Source organism: Pleurodeles waltl, chromosome 1_1, assembly GCF_031143425.1.
Source record: "Pleurodeles waltl isolate 20211129_DDA chromosome 1_1, aPleWal1.hap1.20221129, whole genome shotgun sequence".
NCBI classification, from domain to species: Eukaryota; Metazoa; Chordata; class Amphibia; order Caudata; family Salamandridae; genus Pleurodeles; species Pleurodeles waltl.
The window spans coordinates 145,422,027-145,448,073 of record NC_090436.1 but is presented as its reverse complement, the minus strand read 5'-3'; the positions used below and the strand labels follow the sequence as shown (position 1 = coordinate 145,448,073).

The following is a 26,047-nucleotide window of genomic DNA, read 5'->3' as shown; positions in this document are numbered from 1 at the left end:
ATTTTAAATACTTTATTTCCATTTTGTAGTGCAGTTCACTGTGTGTGCATGCACACACGTGAGATTTCTAAATTATTTTACCTATCTATAGTATGGGCTAAAACTCTCTTATTAATAAGTCACCTGTTTTGAATCAATCTGATGATTTACTATGTCCTGACCATTTTACTTATTCTTCATGTATTGGTAGCCACGGTTGCCATGTAATTATTATATTTGTCTCACAAATAATATCCGTATACGTTAAATCAATAAGTCCATATCACTTAAATTTCGTAATGCACATCCCTTCAACATCGTTATTAGTTAGAACCAATCAAGTAACGTAAAACAATTTATTCAAAATATTCTTCTCTTCCGCACCACCTTAGTAACGAGAGATGTTAATGTAGATTTTCCTAGTAATTTATGACGGAAAGTCTTAATTTTATTAAAGACACGGAGGCAAGTATTATGCTTTATGCTTCTCTAACTTGCTTTATTTTGAATAGCAGCAGTCAAGAAGAAAAACTACATTTCCCATGAGGCTAGGTGAAACAGAAGCCAATGGGAAAAAATAACTTATTGACATGAATACCAATGGGGACAGAGAACGTACTATAAACACTACACTTGACTGCGACCAGCCCTCTTTCTTGATGTGAGAAGGCTAGATCGTGTGAGAGAGTAAAGGAATAATAGAAACAACAATGGCAACTGTCAATATTAGAGAACAAAGTTCTTGACAAAAGTTCATCCATGACTTGAAGAGAGGGAGAATCCAGGGAGATGAACGCAGATTATGTTGAGTTTGAGGAGGATAGATGGTCGAACTTAGCGATGTCGGAGGCATCATCTGACGATCAGGATGAGTTCTGAGGTTGAGTAGACGATGCTGTGGGAGGGAAAAGAATCGACAAAACAATGGTTAAAGAATCTGTGGTGGGATAATACTCGCCTCCGTGTCTTTAATAAAATTAAGACTTTCCGTCATAAATTACTAGGAAAATCTATATTTTATGGCAAGACCGGAGGCTCCTATTATGCTTTTTTAAAGCATGTTAATTATTATGGAAGTTGCTGTATGAACTGGTTTACAATAAAAAGTTCTAAAAACATAATCATTAGACCAGTCAGCCGATTTCAGAATGTCCTCAAGTCTAGAACCTACCCAAAAGGCTTTGGAAGCCATAGCTCCTCTGGAAGGGTGAGCACCAAACATTGACGTGTCTATGTCTGTTAAAGACATGACCCAACGCACCCATCTGGCTAGAGTAGCAGATGTCACAGGTTTGTGAGGTTTACGAAAAGAAATGAGGAGTTAAGAAGATGAGGACGTTCTGAGATTGGCTGTGCGGTCTTCGTAGACTTTGAGACATTGTCCTACACATAACTTAGGTTGGTTAGGAAAATAAGGGTAAAATACTGACCGTATATTAGTTTTGGTACGTCTGTTGATAGAAAACAAAACACTTGTAGGGGAAAATTGACGGGACGCAGTACCTAGCGCTCTGACATCTGATAAACGTTTAATAGAAACCAGACGTAGTAACATCGTGAGTTTGGCTGAAAGCATTTTTAGCGATAAGTCTGAATTGTCCTGCCAGGAAATAAACAAATTTAAGACAACATTAACATCCCATAGTTTTGAATATTTGGGTAAAGGAGGGAAAGAAAACTTTACTCCCTTTAGTAGGCGACAGATCAAAGGGTGTTTTCCGATAGGTTTTCCATTGATGTGTACGTGTTGTGGAGAAATAGCTGATCTATATAGGTTGACTGTTCTGTAAGACTTACCTGCACTGGCTTGGGCAGCGAGGAAGTTGATAATGTAATTTAGATCGGCTGAAAAGGGATCAATGTCCCTTCCCACACACCAGCTTGACCAAAGAGACCATGTGGATTTGTATGCCTTCCTTGTACCAGGAGCCCAGGCTTTGTTAATGAAGTCTGAAGCTTCTGTCGAAGTAGGGATGGGAGGTTGGGAATACCCGAAACCTTCCAAGCCGAGAGAGAGAGGGTATTGTTGAGAATGAGGGGATGAAGAAAGCCCATGGAGTTCCGAAGAAGAGAAGGGAAAGTCGGGAGCAGAACTGGGAAGTCGGTAGTCAATTCGAGGAGGAGGGGAAACCACACTTGGGATTGCCAAAAGGGAACTACCAAAATTAAGGAAGCTTTTTGGCACCTGACCTGGGCGAGAACTCTGGTAATCATTATGAAAGGGGGAAAGGCGTAGTTGAGCGAGGATGACCAGTCCTGAAGAAAAGCGTCGGAAGCCAGAGCTGAAGGATCCGGACGCCAGCTGAAAAACAGAGGGAGTTGTGAGTTCAGACAGGACGCAAATAGGTCTATTTTGAAGGGACCCCATTTGTGAAGGAAAGTTTGGAAAACTGAGGGGTGGAGCTTCCAGTCGCTGGAATCTCTGAGAAAACGAGAATGCCAGTCTGCAACGTCGTTGAGGGAACCGGGAAGATACTCTGCCGAAAGGGATATTTCATTGCGAAGACAATATTCCCAAAGGCTTTTTGCCAGATCTGCTAGTGGTTTTGATCTGATACCTCCTAAATGGTTTATGTAGCAGACAGCTGACACATTGTCCATATGGAGGAGGTTGGTACACTGAACCCTGTTTTTTGCGAGGCTTTTGATTGCAAAGGAGCCCGCAAGCATCTCTAAATAATTGATATGCAATTTGGACTCCTCTGAAGACCAGAAACCTCCAGTCGAGATTGCGCCACATCGGGCTCCCCAGCCCGTCAGACTTGCATCTGACTCTAACACAATATCTGGGGCTGACGCAAAGATAGTCCTGCCGTTCCAGGCATCTAAATGGTCTATCCACCATTGGAGTTCTGAACGAGACTCCTGGTCCAGACTGATTGTTTCCGAATAAGAAAGTCCTCTTCTGAGGTGGCAAATTTTTAACCTTTGAAGAGCCTGGTAATGAAGGGGACCGGGAAAAATGGCTTGAATTGAAGAGGCGAGGAGACCCACGACTCTGGCTAGGGATGTGAGAGAGATTTGAGAACTCCGAAGAAGTTTCAGAATCTCTAACTTCGTGGATCTTACTTTTTGTTGGGGAAGCTGAAGAATAGCGGATGAAGAATCGATTATGAACCCCAAAAATTCTATTCTTTGTGAAGGAGTAGTGATAGATTTCTCTTTGTTGATGCGAAATCCCAGTTGAGATAGGAGGGAGCAGGTGATTTGGAGGTGCCGCTGAAGAGAGAGACAGTCCTGGTGCATTAAGAGAATATCGTCTAGGTAAATCAGCAATCTGATTCCCAGGGATCTGAGATGAGCCGTTACCGGTTTCATTATCTTTGTGAAGCACCAGGGTGCTGACGAGAGGCCGAACGGAAGAGAAGAAAATTGGTAAGTTTGCCCTTGCCACTGGAATTGGAGGAATTTTCTGTGAGTTACGTGGATAGGGATGGATAAGTATGCGTCCTGAAGGTCCAGTCGAACCATATAATCGTGAGGGAGAAGAATATCTCTTAAATGGACAATAGTTTCCATTTTGAAGTGTCTGTATACAACAAAGCGATTGAAATTTCTTAAGTTGATGACTGGTCTTAACTTTTTGTTCTTCTTTTGGACTAAAAAGAGAGTACTGAGAAAGTCAGAAGGGTCCGGATGAGATATTTGGATGACTTGTTTGGAAAGAAGCGACAGAATCTCTTCTGAGATGAGGGACGACATTTCTGAAGAGAAAAAGAGGGGGGGGGATGGGACTTTTGATGAGAAACTGAATAGAGTTCTATTGTGTAACCTTGGATTGTGTTGAGTACCCATGGATCCATAGTAATACTTTTCCATTTTGCTATAAACAGACGAAGTCGACCCCCTACAGGAGGAAGGCCAGAATTGGGGCTTACCTTGTTGATAATTGAATCTGGAACCAAGTTGTCCATGACCATGGACGCCTCTGCCACGTTGGGGGTAGAATTGAGGCTTGAAGGATTGTGTATCATAATTGGAATTGAAGGAGCCTCTAGATCCTTGTGATCGGAAAGATCGGCTGGTAAAGCGGCTCCTGCCTGTACCGGCCTTTCCAAAAACCCGTTGGTTGAACACTTTTTTGATCGATTGTTGCTCCTTATCTATGGAGGCGAAGGTGGAGACAAATTTTCCTAAGTCTTTAATAAACGAATCCCCGAAGAGAAGTCTGTCCGCCTTGATACCAGGGTCGATGAAAGCGAGGTTGGCCAATTTAGGGTCTAATTTAAGTAGAAGACCTTTTAGTCTCTCGTGTATAATGGCTGAGTTGGCGTTGCCGAGGAGGCAAAAGGCTCTTTGAATCCACAGAGATAGCTCTGAAGGATCAATGTCCGCATTATCTGTTCTGGCTGATTCTGCCATACCAAAGATTCTGGCCATCGGACCCACCAGGTCTAAAAGTTTGTCCTGGCAGTTGCACCAGGCTTTATCGACGCCCTTGCTGGGGTCTTTACCGAATTTCGAGAAAAAAGTAAGAAGGGATTGGTCGATAGAGGGGGTAGAGGTAATGTTAGAAGAAAGGGAAGGTCTGGGACACCCAGATCTTAATTTGGCTCTTGTGGGTTTGTCTAAAGGGAGTCTTAGTCTGGAGGCGATGTAATCACCTACATGAGAGGAAGGGAACCATTCGGTGGAATTAGGGTGGTGAAGGAAGGAAGGGTTAAACATGGGATTGCCATTGGGATCTAAAATTAGTTTGTAGGCAAATCAAGCTTCATTTTCTTGAGGGGAGGACTGAGGTTGGGAGCCCCAAATATCTGTGTCATCATCCAGATCATCTAAGTCACCCATGTCATCATCTGTGTCGGAGATGTGTGAAACAATAATCTTTTTTGGCACAGCCGTAACATGCTTGATCTTTTCAGAACATTTAAGTTTAAGTTTCCCCTCCTTAGAAGGAGGCCTTGGAGGAGACTTGTCCTCAATCTGGGGTGAAGAGGTTTCACCAGTCAAATCAGCGCCATCAGGGGTGACTATATTGTGGGCTTTTTGGGCAGATAAATCCTTAATTTTTATTTTTCTGCATTCCCCCGCAGAAAGGGCCAGTAAGGATTTTGAAACCATATCCTTTACAGAGGATTCAATGTTTTTTGTAATCTTGCCCATAGAATTAGAAATGGCTTTTGCCACAGACTCATTAATAAAATTATCTAGGTCTTGATCAAAGACTTCATTATCATGACTTTGTTGTTGAGGAATATTGTTTTTAAACATTTTTTTGTGAAGGGAAAGGAAGGGTTAATAGTCCAGAAGAAACGAAAATACACGCCCCGGGGCGTTACCGAAGCAGAAAAAACAGGGATATAGCTTGCTGAAAATTAGGAGAAAGGTCGGAGATGAAGAGAGCCGAGGCAGCTGTTACCGGACGACGCGGACGATAAAAAAACGCAGCCGAAGCGGTGGTGCGAGTCCGTTTGAAGTAAGCGGACGTTAAATAAGAACGGCGTGAGGGAAAAACAGCCGTTGGAACTCTCACGCGTTTACCAGGAAGGACGGGGGGAGCGTCAGGAGAAACGAGGAAAAGGGACGCTGAAAAGCGTTAATGAAGCAGCCCCGAGGGAGCGGAGCGGCGCGCAAAACATGCAATAAACAAATAATGTACAATTCGAATAAATTAATATACACGCAAACAATTTGAGGAAAAAGAAGGAATGAGGCACTTATCTTGACTGCGAGCATCAAGAAAGAGGGCTGGTCGCAGTCAAGTATAGTGTTTATAAGTACGTTCTCTGTCCCCATTGGTATTCATGTCGATACGTTCTTTTTTCCCATTGGCTTCTGTTTTCCCCTAGCTTCATGGGAAATGTAGTTTTTCTTCTTGACTGCTGCTATTCAAAATAAAGCAAGTTAGAGAAGGATAATAGGAGCCTCCGGTCTTGCCATAAAATTCACTCAGCTTTCTCTATCCGCGTACCTGTTTGTTCAGTTATAGTCCACAACTCTATCTTCCAATGCGAGTACGCTCATCTAACCCGCTCGAGTTGCCGATCTACAATTAAATAGCCGTCTATACTCACACTTCGTACATTCCGTTGTCTTCATGTTAAGTCCTACCTTTATGTTAGTTGTCCTCCTTTCAGTTCTAAACATAGAGGAAGGACTATCCATTGCTGCTCAATCTATTTTATGTAGCCTGTCTTTCTTCAGAAATGGCTATTGAACTACTTATTCCACCCACTTATCTGTTTATTTATTTAATTTAATGTAAGTTTATAGCAACTTACTCTGATGAGAGCACGCTCATATGGCCTGTCTGAACTGCCGCTTTCCATATACATAGCCGTATGTACGTACACGTCGTACGCTATGTTGTGGCTTGATATATCTTAAATTGTATTAATTGTCCTACTTTCAATAGTAAACATAGAGCAGGATTGACTAGTCTTTTCTTTATCTGTTTATCTAGCCCATTATTTTCTCTCAAGCTATAGCTGTTAAGTCAGTAAATCTGATTATTACACTCAGGTATATGAATGATGTAGAGAAATATTCATTTTATCCATATCAAATCCTCTTCATCCTGTAGCTAATGATAAAGATTCACACATATTCAATTTTTATTGTACAAAATGTACTTCCTGTTCCATAGCCTCTCCATTGTAGTAATGATACCAAATTCATATTCTATATCCACTCAAGTTACGGCGCAATGTATATATGTATGTATATAGTATTATTAATTTAAACTGCATAATTTTCATTATAAACGTGTGTGCATGTACCCTACATAACATCATATTGTCCATACTACTCCTTAATTTGTTCTATTAGATCCTGTCTTTCCGTGTTCACTGAGATATAGCTTTCAACAGTTCCTCCTTCCAAAATTATCTGTTATAATCCCAAAAAATATTCTACCTTATGGTCTGAGTTCAGACCGTCCTCCACTGCTTGTAATTTCATAATCCATAATGATTCCCTGCGCCTCAAATGCAGTTCTCTGTTAACTCCCCTGGGGTCAACAGGAATATGTTCCAAACCAAAGAATTTTACTTTATCATATATGTTCTGTGTTACACATGACTGTATATGTTGTACAATTGGATATCTATCATCACTTTGTTTCATCGCTCTCGGATGCTCACCAATTCTTATTCTCAAAGGACAAATTGTACTGCCCACATATATGCGTTCACATTTGCACATAATGTATATCACAAACTTTGTTCCACGTCATGTATGATCTTATTTTGCAGCTATTACCTTTCCGATCAACATATTCTTTCCTACCATGCCAAGCCCATTTACACACCCCGCATTGGCCACACTTGTAAAAACCTTGATTATAGTCAGTGTGTAAGCCAGCCAGCAACTCTGATGGCGGTGTGGTATTCTATCGGAATTAGCAAGACAGATTTAAATTAGGATGCTTAGTGGTAACATATAAATTTTTTGCTGCAGATAGAGACAGAAGGTACATGGAAGTGCTTTGCTTATATGCAGGGCCACTGGAATTATATTGCAGGAAAAGATGAAATTATGAGGCAGGGTTGACCAGTTTATGTGGCAAGAAAAATCCATTTATGTATTTACAATGCCCATAGCTCTACCTCAAGCAAATGCAAGACCTTTTGCATTGCAAATTCTTGTTAGGTTTTGCCCGGACAGTGCTTGTGAAATCTATTGTTAATATACATCTAGAATTTTTGTATGGCTGATAGTAGATGTGAAATTATCATACGTAGTGCTGAAACTCGAATGCAATAGAGCGCCTAGGGATTCCGAGTCTTAATGGGCCTAAAACGTTTTGACTTGTTTATTAGAAGCTGTTTGTTCTAGAACTCAGTGGTACCCAACCTTTTGACTTCCAGGGACCCCCACTTTATCATCATTTGAATCCAGGGACCCCCCACTGAGTTATTACTGGAAGCTGGGGACCTAATCTGTTAATATTATTTAATTTTCTAAGCAGTCGCGGACCCCCTGAGGAGGCTTCGTGGACCCCCAGGGGTCTCTGGACCACAGGTTGGAAACCACTATTCTAGATTGTTCCTGGTTAAACCAGGTTAACATTCTTCCTCTGAACTGTAGAACCCAGTGAGAGCACATTGATTAAAACCTGAGACGCCTCCATTAACCCTTCCAGTCCTGTGATTGTAGGCATAAGGTCATGCTAGTGATTAATGAGCAAGTGTTTACCACTTTACCATTTTGACTCGTGACTATTTTGCTTACTGATTGATTGGCTTTGAATATTTTGTGTTAATCGTTGCGTTATGCCCTAAATGCTAATCATTTAAGCCTGCTGTTTACACTCCTGCGCCAGGAAATGTCTCTGCACCATACCTCCCATCTTGTATATAATCCAGTTCCAGGCTGATTACACAGCTACTCAGGTGCCCTCCCTGTACCACGTCCAACCGTAACTCAATTACGAGACAGGCTACTTTTCATTCATAACTACCAAGCACTACATATTAGTTTCATTACCATCTTCTGTGATGCTTTTAAACCGACCTCTGCCACAAACGACACAGTTCACCCCATATCCACTGCACATTTATTTATATTGCTCCAAGCACAGAAAAAGGAGGTGCTTTGCAGGATGTTTGATTTTATACTCTCTCTCTACTGTGTGCTAGTATGGGAAACCTGAATTTTTTTTTTAGAATTAATTACACAAAGAATGAACCACTTGTGAACATTTGTTAGGGTAGAGCCTGCCCCACTCTAATCAGCCCCCTCAGTGCAAACTACTTCAATCCAGTCTACCCATTCCAATTCTATGCACTCCAAGCAGCTACACCCCAGTCCACCCATCCCATTTCAATCCACCCCACTCTACCCCATTCCAACCCACATCTCAGTTCAGTCCAATCCATGTTACCCCATTTCAATCCACCCCACTCTAGTCCAGTCAAATCCACCTCATTCTAAGCCACCCCTATCACTCCTATACAGTCCACATACCCCAATGCATTCAAATGTACCCCACTCCAATCCACCTCATCCCATTTCAGTCCATCCACTGCACTCCAATTCAACCCACCAGACAACCTCAATCAATTCCAACTCACTCCACCCTATTCTGCACCACTCCACTCCGACACTACACTAAGAAACTCTCTGCCACCGAACCACTGAGCGCTACTCCCCACTACTCCGCTTGATGACACTCTATTCCCTTTACTTCACTCTGACACTACTCCAACAAATACACTCTACAAACTACACTTCTGCTCCACTCTGACACCTCACACCACTAACTTTTAGCCATGCTAAACAGCAGCCACATTGGTGTACAACATGGAAAAAAACACATTGCCAAGCCAGTAGCTCTTATATAGGCGAAACCTATTGGCTTTGCCAGTGCTTGTTTTCAGAAACTGTTGCCATCCCTTACTTGAATAACATTAACTGTTGCTCCACTCACTACCTTATTTGAGAAGGTCTCACCAGGGTTTGGCACATGGTTCCTGAAATGGAACTGCTACCAGATATTGACCACAGGATATCATCCATTATGACTTATTTTTCTATTCGGGCCTATTTTAATCTTTCATTTTACATCTTTCTTTCCTTCTTTCCTATCGCAAACAATTGTGTATGTGCATTTCTGTCCTGATGATGATCTCAAATTGTAAAGACCAAAATGCCGTCTACAAAATACAGCAAATTCACTGCTCAGACTTAAAACATGATTTTGTGAAAGCGGCTAATTGCTATTTTAATGTCTAATATTGGTTAAAACCATTGTCCATTTGCTGTTATCTGCACTTTTTTCATGTGCTTCTCTTGTGCCGTTTTTTCACAAGCACTGTGTGTTCTCTATATATTGCACATTTGCAAAGCAATGTTGAGATTGCCTTTAAGTTCTGTTTTTGAAATATAACCACAATCTTTTTTTATTGATGCTTCCTTTCTTTTAATTTAATCACATCAAAATTAATTGTGACGTTACTACCTGTTGAGGTGGTGTTTGTTATTGCAGTGCCTCCTGGTCTCAGCTGGGTTTAGGGGTATCTCCTCTTAAGGAAACCATACCATGCATTTACTTCAGATTCTTTGCTCTGGGTTTCATTGTTAGGAGTTAAGTGTGATCATTTGTGCGGAGAGAGTACTTGAGTTCTAGCAGGTGATGTGATTTGTGAGAAACTGGAACCTCAGTAGGTTCTCTGCCTCTATCAAGTCCACAAAACTGTGGAACACACAGTTAGTGTAGCGGTCCCCTATAATAAGTAAAAATGCAAAATGTTATGTGTGTGTTTGTAAAGCACATTATCATCCCTGAGATATCCTAGTGCTGAGCCAAGCCCTGCCTGTTGTTGGTTAATTGAAAAGCTGTGATCTTCAGCTTCTTGGGGAATTCGAGAAGAGAAGGATCTGATGTGGAGTGCCAGGTCATTTCACAGTTTTTGAGTGACGTAAGAGAATGCCTATCCTCTTGATCTGGTTCTGTGTGTGCGTTGCATGGGTATGAGTAGGTGTCCTGCTGAGGTGTCTGGTGGTTGGTGCAAGTTTGTGAGACTGTTCAGATAGGTGTGGCCTGAGTTATGTATTGCCTTGAATGTGTGAGAGGAGTTTGAATTGAGTGCATTTGTGTATCGGGAGCCAGTGTAGTTCCCTGAAGCGTGGTGTGATGTGAGTTCTGTGTAGGAGGTTGAGAATGCGTCTGGCTGCCGATTTGTGGATGATTTGCAGTCTTCTAATCAGGGTTGGATTGGGGCCATAATTAGGCCCGGGCAGCCAAACCAAAAGTAGCCCACAGTTGCACATCGTAATTGTTTGCTTGAAACTGCCTGGTTAGGATCACGGAGCTAAGTGTTGGAACTGATTGCGGTAATGGCACTGTCCTAGACTAACTTTTACACTCGCACACAGCTTTTACATATTTCTTTTTTGCAGTACTTGAGAGGCCCTCCTGTGCTCAGATACTGGTGAAAGGTGTATGTGTTTTAAAAAAATATATATATTGTTGTTTTATTGCTAACATCACGTAAGTTCAAATAAAGGGAACAATGTTCGTGTGTACATGCAAAAATAACAACAACAAAAAAAAAAAATATATATATATATATATATTGTGTTGATGGGGGTGTGGCAAACCATCATGTCATGGCCGAGTGGATGTGATCAACTGAGGCTCTGCGTAGTAACCTGCAGATTCACCAATGTCTGGCGCCCATCAGCTGCATCCTGATCTGGAGTTTGTTAGGGAAATGCAGGAGCAAGGGATCTGTTGAAGTCAAGCCCCTTTCCTGGGGATCAGAAGATTATAGACTAAACTCCACCCCCACCCCTCAAGAGGCAATGAGTGCCCCATTGGGGTTGTTTCTAGGAGGACATAAAATTGCAGAATCATCCTTAACGCCATGTGCCTGGGTCGACAATTCCCCATGGACCAACCTTGAGGACCCAGTCTTTTTTCTTTTTATCTGGCACAGACTGGACTCTGATAACTAGTGGGCCTAGTGAGTTCCTCCCCCTCAACTGTCAGAGTTCCAGTGCCACATTTTCACTACAACAGTGATTGGAGCAGCTAGGCCCCACTGCAGTTCGGGCACTTTGGTCTTCACACTGGAAGGTCTATTTTGGCGCAGTGTTCTCGCTGTAGTGCCAGGAAGGGAGGCCTGGGGATTGCAAGCCCTGGGGGATCATCCAGAGGATCCTGCCTGCAGAAGTGAATTGCTTTAATGACTGCTTCTGATATCTATCTTTGTGACAGCTGTACCTGGGTGTATCACTATTGCCCTGCTTTCCTTCAGCTGAGGCGCCAATGACAGAAGCTCAGTCCGACCTACCCCAACTCACAAACCTATCCTCTATGCCGCCTAAGTAAGCCCAGAGCAATGAAGTGTCCAACTATTTTGCCACAGTGGACCCCCGAGATCAGGTCACTCACTTTAACTGAGACAACAATGGTGCTCACCCAGGAAGATCTATGTGCCTCTGTGCAAGACTTTAAGAAAGAGCTCGAGTATGAGCTCATGGTGGACATGGCTGCTTCGGTTGAGGCCTTCAGGCACCTGCCTAGCGTCGCTTCAAACTGACATAGATTCCGCTGGGGCCCAGATGCTGGACTTAGACACCAAACATAAAGACCCAGAACAATGCCTAGGGCCGATTGAACACTCCACAGCACATCTCCAATCTCAGCTACGCTCAGCCTTACAAAAATGCGAAGCTCTGGAGAATCACTCTTGAAGAGACAATACATGAATTCATGGACTGAAGAGGGTATCGAGGGATCTGACCTGGAGGCTTTTGTTACCGGCATTTTCTCTGAGCTCTTGGGCACAGAACAACCAGAGGTGCGGATAGAGAGGGTGCACATAGTGGTGCCGTAGGGTTGCAGAGGTGGGAGAAGACCCAGAGACATTCTCGTCCAGCTTCATTCCTACAAAACTAAGGATTTGATCCTTCAGTGAGCTATGCGGAAAGATCCTGTCTCCTTTCAGGGAACAACATGTTCACTTTTCCAGGACATCTCACCCGCCACCCTAGCAAGACGTCTGCAATTCAGACCAGTAAATGAAGCCCTGCGGAAAAAATACATTAAATATCGCTGATCTTAACCCTTTGGCATCACATTTGACTTCCACAACAAACTGCACCACTTTACAGAGCTCGGAGAGGCCGCCTCCTTGTTGGGCCTATACCTGTCAGATGATTCAACTCTGGCCTTACGGGGTAGAGCGCCTTCCTGGTCTGATGGGGTCAGGGCTTCTGTCCATGCATGGCAGTCAAAAAGGAAGGGAAAGCGGAATAACCAAACATTGATCTCTGGTTCCGAAATACTGCTTTCCCCGATGTCTCACAAAAACCTCTGGGGGGGACAATGGTTTACCCCGGACTTTTAATGTCTAAAGGCTTGCGATTGATGCTTACAAATTGTGTATTCCCTCATGCCTATGACAGTCCAACTTGCTACTTATAAGTTGAGATTTATCTTTATATTTTGAATCCCTCATATACCTCAGCTCCCTTGCCATAGGGCCCACGTCATTGAGGACCAGACAACAATGCCTCACTCAGGCAATTTGTAGTGAACACTAGCAGAATTGTGTCCACTACACCTCACTCATTGAGATGTGTGCAATATCTCTTTGGTTTGGGGAATTTATACTCCCTTTTTCAAATCGTTTACTGTTTTTTAGTTTACTATGTGAATGGTTTTATGCTATTGTCATTACAGGAGGTGTTTGGTCGGAGGGCTGGGACGGGGGGAAGTTGGAATAAATCTGAGTTTTTTTTTTTTTTTTTTTTTTTCTTTTCAAGGATGTCCAGGGGCAGGTTACTAGGAACCCTATTTATCCACCTCGAAAATGATAATTGGCGACATATCATGGAACACTAAGAGCTTAAATTCCTGGAATAAATGCCAACTAGTCTGGAAATATATCCTTTATAGACAGTTTGACTTAGTAACCTGACAAGAAACGCACTTTAAGCAAAGTGAGGACCAAAGGCTGAAACATAAATCGTATCCTTTGATATATTGATCATCAGCCGCAACCAAACACAATGTTGTTGCCCTTCTTTATCATTCTTCCCTAAAATTTCAAATTGTAGGCAGTGGGTCGGACAAAAATAGAGTCTGCTAATGGTCAAAGGCTATATAAAGAGTCGCCTCTGCACCATAGCAACCATGTATGCCCCCAACTGTAGACAATCTGACTTCCTGTCTTCCTCTCTCAAACTGCTGGGTGGTTTTGCCAAAGGGGATATCTTACTAATGGAAGACTTCAACCTTATTTTGGACCCCACCCGCGACAGCACTTTCACCTACTGATCCTAAGCGGGTATCTTCCATAAGAGTACCAAGACGGCACTACGCCAGTTAGTCTTATTAGATGCACGGATGGCCTTATACCCCACTGCTAAGATTACACCTTTTTTCACACACTCACCTATTCTAGACTGGATCACATATTCGTTAGTCAGCCGCTACACCAAGCCATCACAGCGGCCACTGTCCACCCTATTACTATTTCAGATCACGCTCCAGTGGAATTAGTGCTGAGTTGCAGTAGTCTGAACCCCTCTATCAGGAGGTGGGTTTTCCCTACTGCGCTCACCCGATATTGTCTCTTAAGAGATGACTTGTGCAAGCCTATCAGGGAATATTTCCAACTGAACAAACCCAAAAATACAAACCCCTCAATCACCAGGGATACTTTTAAAGCAGCGGTGAAGGGGAAATGTATATTTCTGATGACTACCCTCACTCAACAAATCTCTCAAGAACACCAAGCTCTAGAAACTGTACGCCCCTTCGCTGAACAAGGTTACAAGGCTTTGCCAAGTTTATCCATTCAAAGAAAAGTTACAGCACTCTGGGGGGGGGGAAATTAAAGCTATTTACGCTAATAGAGCAGAACTGCATTTGCTGCGCCTCCAGAGAACTACATATAAGCAAAGAAGTAAAGTAGGTGCAGTGTTAGTGAGGCAACTGCGGGTTAAGCTAGAAAAGGAATATATTCTACAGGTTAGAGGATAAAGGGGAGATCCGGAATACTGAGGAGGGGAAGGCCCAGGCATTTAGAGAATTCTACTAGTACCTCTATACCTCAGAACCAACCCTTGATAATGAACACTTGGCATACTTGCGGAGGTTGCCTCATCCCTTTTGGATTCTTTGGAATCCCCCATAATGGCGGAAGAGGTTCAAACTGCCATAGATTCTCTTAAGCTCCATAAGTCGCCTTGTTCCAACAGATTCACTGCACAATTCCACAAGACGTTTAGTGCTGACTTAACCCCATACCTGACTGCTCTCTTCAACCATGTCGTGGACGCCCTTGTTGTTACTCCATCTATGGGTGGCCAAAGCCAGGGAAGAATCCCCACTTGTGTATTTGTTGTAGACCGATTGCATTGCTTAATTTTGATGCTAAATTGTACACTAAAATACTGCCCCACAGATTAGAGGACATTCTACCGGACTTTATTATGGGAAGGCAAACCCACGATAACCCAAGGCGGGTGATTTATCGGGTTGAAAAGACAAACAAAAAAGTGCATACCAGCGGTATTATTGGTGTTGGACACAGAGAAAACCTTCAACCGAGTGGACTGGCATTTTCTATTTCATAACCCTTTGTAAATTTGGTTTTGGGGACTGATTTTTCTCAATCATACGGCAGGGGTGTAGAATTTAATAAAATATCTACTTGTCCATGGGACAGGTTGCTTCTTAAGTCTATTTGTCCTGGTGCCATGTAGTGCGGTGATGGTAGTAGCCTCTCTGAATATGCCAGGACTAGTACTATAGTAAGCTTGAATACTTACAATTTCAATCACTACTATAGCAATTTCCTTATTTTGCCACCTTTCCGCAGATCTACATACTGAGGCTGGAGGTAGCACTAAGCAATAGTTTCAGGGCTGGAATGACTTTGAGATTGCAAACCTACAAATTTGCATATTTTAAGGATTTTCACCAGTTCTCCTCTAATCTTTACCCATAATGAGAAATGTTGGGAATTTACTTCTGACATTGGCAGAAGTAGAAGTTCTTCCAGGGTTGGGGGGAAAAAAGTGGTTGGGGGGGATAGTGAACTTGTATATTTACTTGTGCTAAAATACAGTTCACAAATATTTTCTAGGAGTATGATTTCCTGGCCTGTTTCTGTATGTTCTTTTGAAGCCATAAATTCAAAGACATATATCACGGGTTCACTTTTTTGACTTTCTTTAAGAATTAGGTCCCTAATTAGGTCTGATAATGACAAAGACATTTTGGTTTTATCAAACTTCTATTTCTTTCACTACAGGCTGGCTTTACTGTGAGTAATCACATTCTGCTCTTCCACAAGGAGCATATTGGCACACAAAGTAGTTTGGCTCCGTGCCAGGCACTACTGTGGCAGTCAGTGGCATAAGCAAACTTTGGGGTGGGTGGCACCCAGCAAAGTCCCCCCTCTACAGGCTCACTCATGGTAGGTGGTATGCTGAGGGTCCCTCTGGAGGGGGGCTGCGGGGACCTTGTTACTTCACTGGTGGCAATGTGTGCTCTTTGAGACCAAAACATATTTTTTTCTTTTTGCCACTTTTGTTACAATGGTAAGGGCCTGGTAGCTCCCACAACAATAAAGTGTTACAAAAGCCATGTCAAAACAAAACACTCATTGACAAAACCGAAAGACCCACAAAAAATGTCGGATTGGTTGGCTTTGCCAGTGCTTGTTTATTTTCATGCTTTCCAAAATCTTGTTGAACATGGTTACACAGAGTTTCCATTATGAATATGGTTTTGAAATACTAGTATGCATCAACACATTTTACTAAAATGTCAGGAATGTGTAGGGGGACATGTCTGACCTGCTGTAAAAACTGTGAAATGAAAGGCTAGGTGGATTTTTCCTAATATGCAACATTTATATAGCTAAGTCAACTGTACATACATTTCAAAATACATGTTGGTAGCTATCAAAGACCATTTTTTGTTCTTTAGTGTGAAAATTATTTTAACAGGTTGAAAACAATTAGGAAAACTTTAATTGGTGATGTGCAAATGATAAACATGTTTCCTGAAACCCAGTTTTCACAGATTATTAATACACTACATAGCTTTATCAGTAAAGCTGCAAGTTAGTGGGAAGGTTTGTGGACATTTCTTGGAAATTTACTGTTTGTAAATCACAGTGTGCTACCACATTATGCTTTAGTAATTTTTTTTATTGAAAGTGGCTGTTTAAACATAAACTGGCAAATATTTCTGCCCTTAAGGCAATACTATTAGAAAACTTAGGCAAGCCATGTGGGCTAGATTTTTATTATACATGGAGCAAACATTTAGGGCTAGATTTACAATGTTTTGGTGCAGGGCAGCGGTGCAAGCCTTCTTACTGCGCTGCCCTGTGTTTAAAAAAAAAGTAAAAAAAAGAGCAGGAATGTGCTGTATCTCTGACATACGGCGCATTCCTGTCCTTTTCCCTTGTACTGGCACACAAATTGCTGTTGTGCACCAAGAGGCACCCTTACACCATGATGCAAGGGTGCCTGCGGTGCGGGGACGATTCTTTTTGTGTTTGAAGAGTCAACTTCTAGTACAAAAGCTAACCCAAGAGGAGTTTTCCTCTTTCTATGTGTGCTTCAAACTGGAGCACACATACAAAGAGGAAAAAACGAGGAGAAACAAAGATATTTCTCCCTGTTGCGCCACTTCTATGCCACCCTTGGAGTGGTGTAAGTTTTTGACGTATTCCCAGACTTACAAAACCTTGTAAATCTAGGAAAGCGTCAAAATCTTGGGTTTTGTGTAGGAACACCCACGCAAAACCCATGAAGGCACCTCCCTGGTGCAAAGTAAGACAATGCAACAACTTGCCTTATGTGCCTTACTCCATATCTGCAAGGTCATGTAAAGCCGAGCAAAGTTGCTTTGCGTGGCCTTGTACATATGGGTCAGCAGCCTGTTGTAGGAGGCTGGACTGGCTTGTAGTGGGTACCAGAGGTACTTACACCTTGTGCCAGGTCCAGTTATCCCTTATTAGTGTAGAAGAGGTGTTTCTAGCAGGTTAGGCTGATAGAAGGTAGCTATGGCAAAGCAGCTTAGGCTGAACTAGGAGACATGTAAAGCTCCTACTATACCACTGGTGTCATACAGGGAGTGCAGAATTATTAGGCAAGTTGTATTTTTGAGGATTAATCTTATTATTGAACAACAACCATGTTCTCAATGAACCCAAAAAACTCATTAATATCAAAACTGAATATTTTTGGAAGTAGTTTTTAGTTTGTTTTTAGTTTTAGCTATGTTAGGGGGATATCTGTGTGTGCAGGTGACTATCACTGTGCATAATTATTAGGCAACTTAACAAAACAAAATATATACCCATTTCAATTATTTATCATTACCAGTGAAACCAATATAACATCTCAACATTCACAAATATACATTTCTGACATTCAAAAACAAAACAAAAACAAATCAGTGACCAATATAGCCACCTTTCTTTGCAAGGACACTCAAAAGCCTGCCATCCATGGATTCTGTCAGTGTTTTGATCTGTTCACCATCAACATTGCGTGCAGCAGCAACCACAGCCTCCCAGACACTGTTCAGAGAGGTGTACTGTTTTCCCTCCTTGTAAATCACACATTTGATGATGGACCACAGGTTCTCAATGGGGTTCAGATCAGGTGAACAAGGAGGCCATGTCATTAGATTTCCTTCTTTTATACCCTTTCTTGCCAGCCACGCTGTGGAGTACTTGGACGCGTGTGATGGAGCATTGTCCTGCATGAAAATCATGTTTTTCTTGAAGGATGCAGACTTCTTCCTGTACCACTGCTTGAAGAAGGTGTCTTCCAGGAACTGGCAGTAGGACTGGGAGTTGAGCTTGACTCCATCCTCAACCCGAAAAGGCCCCACAAGCTCATCTTTGATGATACCAGCCCAAACCAGTACTCCACCTCCACCTTGCTGGCGTCTGAGTCGGACTGGAGCTCTCTGCCCTTTACCAATCCAGCCACAGGCCCATCCATCTGGCCCATCAAGACTCACTCTCATTTCATCAGTCCATAAAACCTTAGAAAAATCAGTCTTGAGATATTTCTTGGCCCAGTCTTGACGTTTCAGCTTGTGTGTCTTGTTCAGTGGTGGTCGTCTTTCAGCCTTTCTTACCTTGGCCATGTCTCTGAGGATTGCACACCTTGTGCTTTTGGGCACTCCAGTGATGTTGCAGCTCTGAAATATGGCCAAACTGGTGGCAAGTGGCATCGTGGCAGCTGCACGCTTGACTTTTCTCAGTTCATGGGCAGTTATTTTGCGCCTTGGTTTTTCCACACGCTTCTTGCGACCCTGTTGACTATTTTGAATGAAACGCTTGATTGTTCGATGATCACGCTTCAGAAGCTTTGCAATTTTAAGAGTGCTGCATCCCTCTGCAAGATATCTCACTATTTTTGACTTTTCTGAGCCTGTCAAGTCCTTCTTTTGACCCATTTTGCCAAAGGAAAGGAAGTTGCCTAATAATTATGCACACCTGATATAGGGTGTTGATGTCATTAGACCACACCCCTTCTCATTACAAAGATGCACATCACCTAATATGCTTAATTGGTAGTAGGCTTTCGAGCCTATACAGCTTGGAGTAAGACAACATGCATAAAGAGGATGATGTGGTCAAAATACTCATTTGCCTAATAATTCTGCACTCCCTGTATGCACAATATCATAAGAAAACACAATACACAGAAGTACTAAAAATAAAGGTACTTTATTTTTATGACAATATGCCAAAAATATCTCAGTGAGTACCCTCAGTATGAGGATAAGTTTTATATACACAAGATATATGTACACAAACCAAACTTAGGTAATTAATAGCAAGAAGAGTAATGCAAACAGCGTAGAATTACAGTAGATTGCAATAGGAGCACATAGGTATAGGGGCAACACAAACCATATACTCCAAAAGTGGAATGCAAACCACGGATGGACCCCAAACCTATGTGAACTTGTAGAGGGTCGCTGGGACTGTAAGAAAACAGTGAGGGTTAGAAAAATAGCCCACCCCAAGACCCTGAAAGGTAGGTGTAAAGTGCACCTACTACCCCAGAGAGCACAGAAGTCGTGATAGGGGGATTCTGCAGAAAGAACAAACACCAGCAACGCAACAACAGTGGATTTCCGGATCTGAGTACCTGTAAGACAAGGGGACCAAGTCCAATAGTCGCGACATTGTCGAGAGTGGGCAGGAGCCCAGGAAATGCCAGTTGAGGGTGCAAGGAAGCTGCCACTGGATGGAAGAAGCTTGGAGTTCTGCAAGAAAGAAGAGAGCTAGGGACTTCTCCTTTGGAAAACGGATGTCCCACGTTGCGATGAAGCTTGCAGATGTGTTCCCACGCAGAAAGACTGCAAACAAGCCTTGCTAGCCGCAAGGGTCGCTGTAGAGGCTTTTGGGTGCTGCTGTGGCCCAGGAGGGACCAGGATGTCGCCACTTGGAGGATGAGACAGAGGGGGCGCCCACCAACTCAGGGAGCCCTCACAGAAGCAGTCAGCACCCGCAGAAGTACCTGAACAGGCACTTGGAAGTAAAGTGAACTGGAGTCCACGCGAAGTCACAAAAGGGAGTCCCACGACGCCGGAGGACAACTCAGAAGGTTGTGCACTGCAGGAAGGAGTGTCGGGGACCCAGGCTTGGCTTTGCACAAAGGAAATCCTGGAAGAGTGCACAGGAGCTGGAGCAGCTGCAAATCACGCAGTACCCAGCAATGTTGTCTAGCATGGGGAGGCAAGGACTTATCTCCACCAGACTTGGACTAAAGAGTCACTGGACTGTGGGAGTCACTTGGACAGAGTTGCTGAGTTCCAGGGACCACGCTCGTCAGGCTGAGAGGGGACCCTGAGGACCAATGATGCAGTCTTTTGGTGCCTGCGTTAGCAGGGGGAAGATTCCGTTGACCCACTGGAGATTTCTTCAGAGCTCCTGGTGCAGGGAGGAGGCAGGCTACCCCCAGAGCATGCACCACCTCGAAACAGTCGAGAAAGCCGGCAGGATGAGGCGATACAAGGTTGCTAGTATTCATCTTGCTACTTTGTTGCGGTTTTGCAGGCGTCCTGAGCAGTCAGCGGTCGATCCTTTGGTAGAAGGTGAAGAGGGAGATGCAGAGGAACTCTGGTTAACTCTTGCATTCGTTATCTGAAGAATTCCCCAAAGCAGAGGCCCTAAATAGCCAGAAAAGGAGGTTTGGCTACCAAGGAAGGAGGGTTGGCTACCAAGAGAGGTAAGAGCCTATCAGAAGGAGTCTCTAACATCACCTGCTGGCACTGGCCACTCAGAGCAGTCCAGTGTGTCCCCAGCACCTCTAAATCCAAGATGGCAGAGGTCTGGGACACACTGGAGGAGCTCTGGGCACCTCCACTGGGAGGTGCAGGTCAGGGGAGTGGTCACTTCCCTTTCCTTTGTCCAGTTTCGCGCCAGAGCAGGGCTGGGGATCCCTGAACCGGTGTAGACTGGCTTATGCAGAGATGGGCACCATCTGTGCCCATCAATGGATTTCCAGAGGCTGGGGGAGGCTACTCCTCCCCAGCCCTCACACCTATTTCCAAAGGGAGAGGGTGTTGCACCCTCTCTCAGAGGAAGTCCTTTGTTCTGCCTTCCTGGGCCAGGGCTGTCTGGACCCCAGGAGGGCAGAAACCTGTCTGAGGGGTTGGCAGCAGCTGCAGTGGAAACCCCGGAAAGGCAGTTTGGCAGTACCCGGGTACTATGCTAGAGACCCGGGGGATCATGGAATTGTCCCCCCCCCCCAATGCCAGAATGGCATTGGGGTGAAAATTCCATGATCTTAGACATGTTACATGGCCATGTTTGGAGTTACCATTGTGACGCTATACATAGGTAGTGACCTATGTATAGTGCACGCGTGTAATGGTGTCCCCGCACTCGCAAAGTCTTGGGAATTTGCCCTGAACGATGTGGGGGCACCTTGGCTAGTGCCAGGGTGCCCACACACTAAGTAACTTTCCATCCAACCTTCACCAGGTGAAGGTTAGACATATAGGTGACTTATAAGTTACTTAAGTGCATTGGTAAATGGCTGTGAACTAACGTGGATGTTATTTCACGCAGGCTGCACTGGCAGGCCTGTGTAAGAATTGTCAGAGCTCCCTATAGGTGGCAAAAGAAATGCTGCCGCCCATAGGGATCTCCTGGAACCCAATATACCCTGGGTACCTCAGTACCATATACTAGGGAATTATATGGGTGTACCAGTATGCCAATGTGAATTGGTAAATTTAGTCACTAGCCTGTTAGTGACAAATTTGGAAAGCAGAGAGAGCATAACCACTGAGGTTCTGGTTAGCAGAGCCTCAGTGAGACAGTTAGGCATCACACAGGGAACACATACAGAGCACATACTTATGAGTACTGGGGCCCTGCCTGGCAGGGTCCCAGTGACACATAGACTAAAACAACATATATACAGTGAAATATGGGGGTAACATGCCAGGCAAGATGGTACTTTCCTACACCTGTGCCGCCAATGCGTATTTAAAAAAAATAAAAAAAAAAAAGAAAGAAAAGTGACGCATCAGTAGCGCACAGGCCACTTGTAAATCTGGGCCTTAGTATATTTAAGCAAACAAGTTTTTTTTTGTGCAGCAGAAATGCTGAACTCACATATTTGAAGGTGCACTCATGTGAGAATGAAGGATAAGGCGACTCTTTAAAATAAATTATTTGCCTAGGATCACACAATTTGAGACCCGTTTACACGTCAAGTACATTATAGTTAGTTCGAGTATATTATTAAAGTTACTCGTCATGCAGGTCTAGTAACGGCTTCAGACTATTTTCACCTGATGTGCGGTACACGACAGGGATCCCTCCTCAGTCCCCACAAATATTTGCCCTTCGCATTGAACCATTAGCTGGTAAGATTTGAGAAATCCCTACTATTCAAGGCCTGACATTTGGCTAGGAGGAGCATAAACTTAATCTGTTATCTCTTATCTCTTCACAGGCCCTCCAATCAGAACTCAAACAATGAGGCAGTCGCAGGGCTCTGGGTTAATCTACATAAATCTTTCCTTCTTAACCTGATGGTCTCAACTCATGATATGGAAAATACTGCACCAGCCTTCCCCTTTCAATGGGTAAAGAAATAAATTACGTATTTGGGGATCAAAGTTACCCCTAGGGTGACTGATCTATATGAAGCTAATTTCCCCCCTCTGCTTAAACAATTGAAGGCAGATGTTTAAAAAATTGGCCCGTTATACCTCTCCTGGTTGGGCCGTATCGACGCCGTAAAGATGATTGTGCTCCTGCAAATTTTATATCTTTCATGGACTACCCATAGAAGTGGACATAGAGTTTTTCAACCAATGTCAGCTCATCAATTACAATCTTTATATGACAGTCCCAAAGGGCATGACTATCACACAAAATATTGACCCTACCTAGATCAGCTGGAGGACTTGCACTTCCAAACCTCCCTCTTTATTATCAGGCCTCACAATTGAGGGTTATATCAAACTGGTCCATCAGCAAACGGATAAACATTGGATCCACATGGATGGAGTGGTGGAAGGCGGCACAATATGGGACATCCTGTGGAAACCAAAAAATTACAGACCCCTGTAATGCATATCTGAGCACACTGACTTGCACAGTGTCCAAAAGACGCGTGGCCTGATGACGTTACCCTCTCCCTACACCCCTATACATTATCATGCAGCCTTTAAACCGGCCTCCGTCTTAGGCCCCTTTGACTAGTGGCAGGAAGGTGGTTGCCTCACCATATCCGACCTGTTTCATGGGTGGAATATACTCACCTCTAAGAACTGCTGTCCAAGCTTTAATTCCTTCTGTCACCCCCCCACCCCCTGAAATATACCATTACACCCAACTTAAACACCGGGTATTACAACCAGTCATGAGATTAGCTGGCACTAGATACCTGCTGCCTACTGAGTAATTTGTACGGAGACCTGGGACCATCTGAGTACGTATTTCATCTCTGTACTTCCTCCTAGCCTCCACTGCAAATGTACACAACTTACCTTACATGTCTCACAGGGATCGAATACTAGAACTGTCCATCACTAATAAACAATGGCACACACTCTAGAAAGACATCCCCAGGTTCGGTCGCTCCATTGGCTTATGGGAAGCCAACTAAAAAATGCTTTGAGTGGTACTTAAATCTAGCAAAGCTTCAGAAAATATTTCCAAACACATCTGATCTCTGCTGGTGGGGGTGTGGACTCTTGGGCGGCTTGAAACATAAATGGTGGGACTGCCCAACGATACAGCCTTTTTGGGCCAAGGTCCTAGCACAGATAAAGGACATTTTGGGATTTCCCATTCTACTCTTCCACTGTCCTTTGGCGCACACGTCTTTGGCAATTCCTCCCCATGGAACTCATATCCGATATCGGTTTTGATTATATATGGGGACTATTGGTACAGTTTCTCTCAAAGGGCTTACCGCTCCTTTTATGCGCCACACGCACAAGAGCAGTGTATCTCCTCCTGACCTAAAATCTATAACTCAATAGATGTATGCCATGCCCCCAGCCACCGCGACGAAAAACCCTCCATACTGCCTGGAGGGTACTACCCTCCTGAAAACGTTTGATATGGATACACAATTCATACTAGTTTTCTTCTTGTATTTTTCTTTTTGTTTGTTATATAATTAAAAGTAATTCATTGACATGATAGTGTGGTAGTATGTGTGGTGCTACTCCCCGCATCGTGAAGTACATTGTATTGAGACCAATTCTATAAGACACTGGACTTATTAGCTTCTGTATGTGACTAATGGTTTCTATGCTTCGCTTACAATATTCTGTGAAACTCAATAAAAAAAAATTGAGGGAAAAAATATAGTGTCAATTTTCTCAAATACATGCAGTTTTATATAACACCAAATTGGGGCAGAGACATTAAAGTGCTTTACATAAGCACCTGATAACATTAGACAGTCAGAGATATATATTTTTGGCTTGTGTAAATTATGTGATTTGACCAGAATCACAGGACTTTAAGCTGACGCTGGGGCTCAAATATGGTATCTCAGTTTCAAAGTGGGCTAAGGCCACAATCTCTCCCTATTGACTACAGTAATTGATTTCTGGCAGGCAAAGGAGAGTACCAGAGACTGATTTATTGCTGCCTGTTCCAAGCAAGGGAGAGAGACAAAAATAACTGAAGATACTCCTACTGCTGGTCCCCATAGCCCTCCCCAGTCCTCTCCCCTAGTCCGCTGCAGACAAATGCTAATGGTTTCTCATCAGCAGCTCCTTGAGGACTCTGTCACACTTGGAAGGAGCCAAAGGGCATGCACACCTCATGCTGTGGCAGCTGGAGCAGCCCATTGGCATTCTGCCTTTGACAGTGCAGCAGCCTGACCTTAATGTGGGGCTCATAGATATGTATGCAAAGGCTTTAACTACAGCCTTTGTAGTTGTGCCCTTGTGGTGGAGACTGAGAGGGGCACCAACAGAAACACGCCCACCAATGGGCCTCAACTGCAGGCCCATCTGCCTGTGGCCGATTGCCAGCCTTGCCAATACCAGGCTGTTTCTAATGAGTTGCTTGGTGATCCAGCGTAGAGATTGTTTCTATAGTCTAGCTTGCTGGTTACTAGAGTGTGGGTGACAGTTTTTCTGGTGTTGCATGGGAACCATTTGAAGATCTTCCTCCGCATTGTCAGAGTGTGGATGCAGGTTGCAGTGATTGTGTTAACTTGTGCAGTCATGTCCAGTTTGCTGCCAGTGATTATTCTGAGGTTCCTGGTGTGAGTTCTGGGTGTGGGTCTGAGTTCTGCTAGGCACCAGTTGTAGTCTTGCCGGAGTGGAGCTTTAGATTGTTGGCTTTCATCCAGTTAGCGACTTTTGTCATGTAGGCAGTGAACTTGGTCCTGGTGTTGGGGGGGTCTTGTCCGGGAGAGAACGAGTATGAGTTTTGTATTATTTGCGTTTAGTAGAAAGGCTCAAGTACTTAATTAGCAGCAAGAAAAGGGATCAGTTGATCATGGACTGCCCCTCTTTATATGTTGAGTGTGTTTTTTCCCTTTCTGTTACTTCCTACCTAAGGAAGCAGGATTGTTGGAAATATGTTATGCTTTAACGTGGGATCTAACTAAACAGCAGGAAAAGAGCTGCATTATAAGACCCTTCAGCCCTGTAATAAAATTCTGTCTGGGTGTTGTCAGTGCACAGTCACATTCTGTGTCTATTTGTCTGTAAAAGTGTCCGTGTGGAAACAAAGTGAAAGTAGTTTTTGGTGTTTTGTCCTTTCCTCCAACCATAGGAATAGTGTGAAAGCACATCATTTTTCTTTATCTTTAAGGCACATGTATGCCTATTATGGATATGTTGTTTTTGGGCCTCCCACATATCTATCATCTTTTGTGTCATTATGGTGAAGTCCATGAGCTGAATGATCCTACAATATTCTATGGTGTGGTTGGAAGTAGGATCGAACATCTTAATTACTTAAGTACCTGTTCTACCTACTGAGGTAGATCAGTATGTTATTTTAATTTGGTGCCTGAGAAAGGATGTCCTTTTGTCTGATAACATGAAAAGGTTGGAACACTGTAGTGCCATCATTGTTCTCATTGCACATCCCATCTTCTGTATTAAATATCTGCCATTGAAAGA

General features: G+C 43.5%; 1 protein-coding gene across 1 annotated transcript in view; it reads left to right on the top strand.

Annotated features, from left to right (window-relative positions):
• Nucleotides 1–26,047, top strand: part of ACAA2 (acetyl-CoA acyltransferase 2) — a 128,523-nt gene that overhangs the window by 1,253 nt on the left and 101,223 nt on the right. The gene's annotated exons all lie outside the window — the stretch shown is intronic.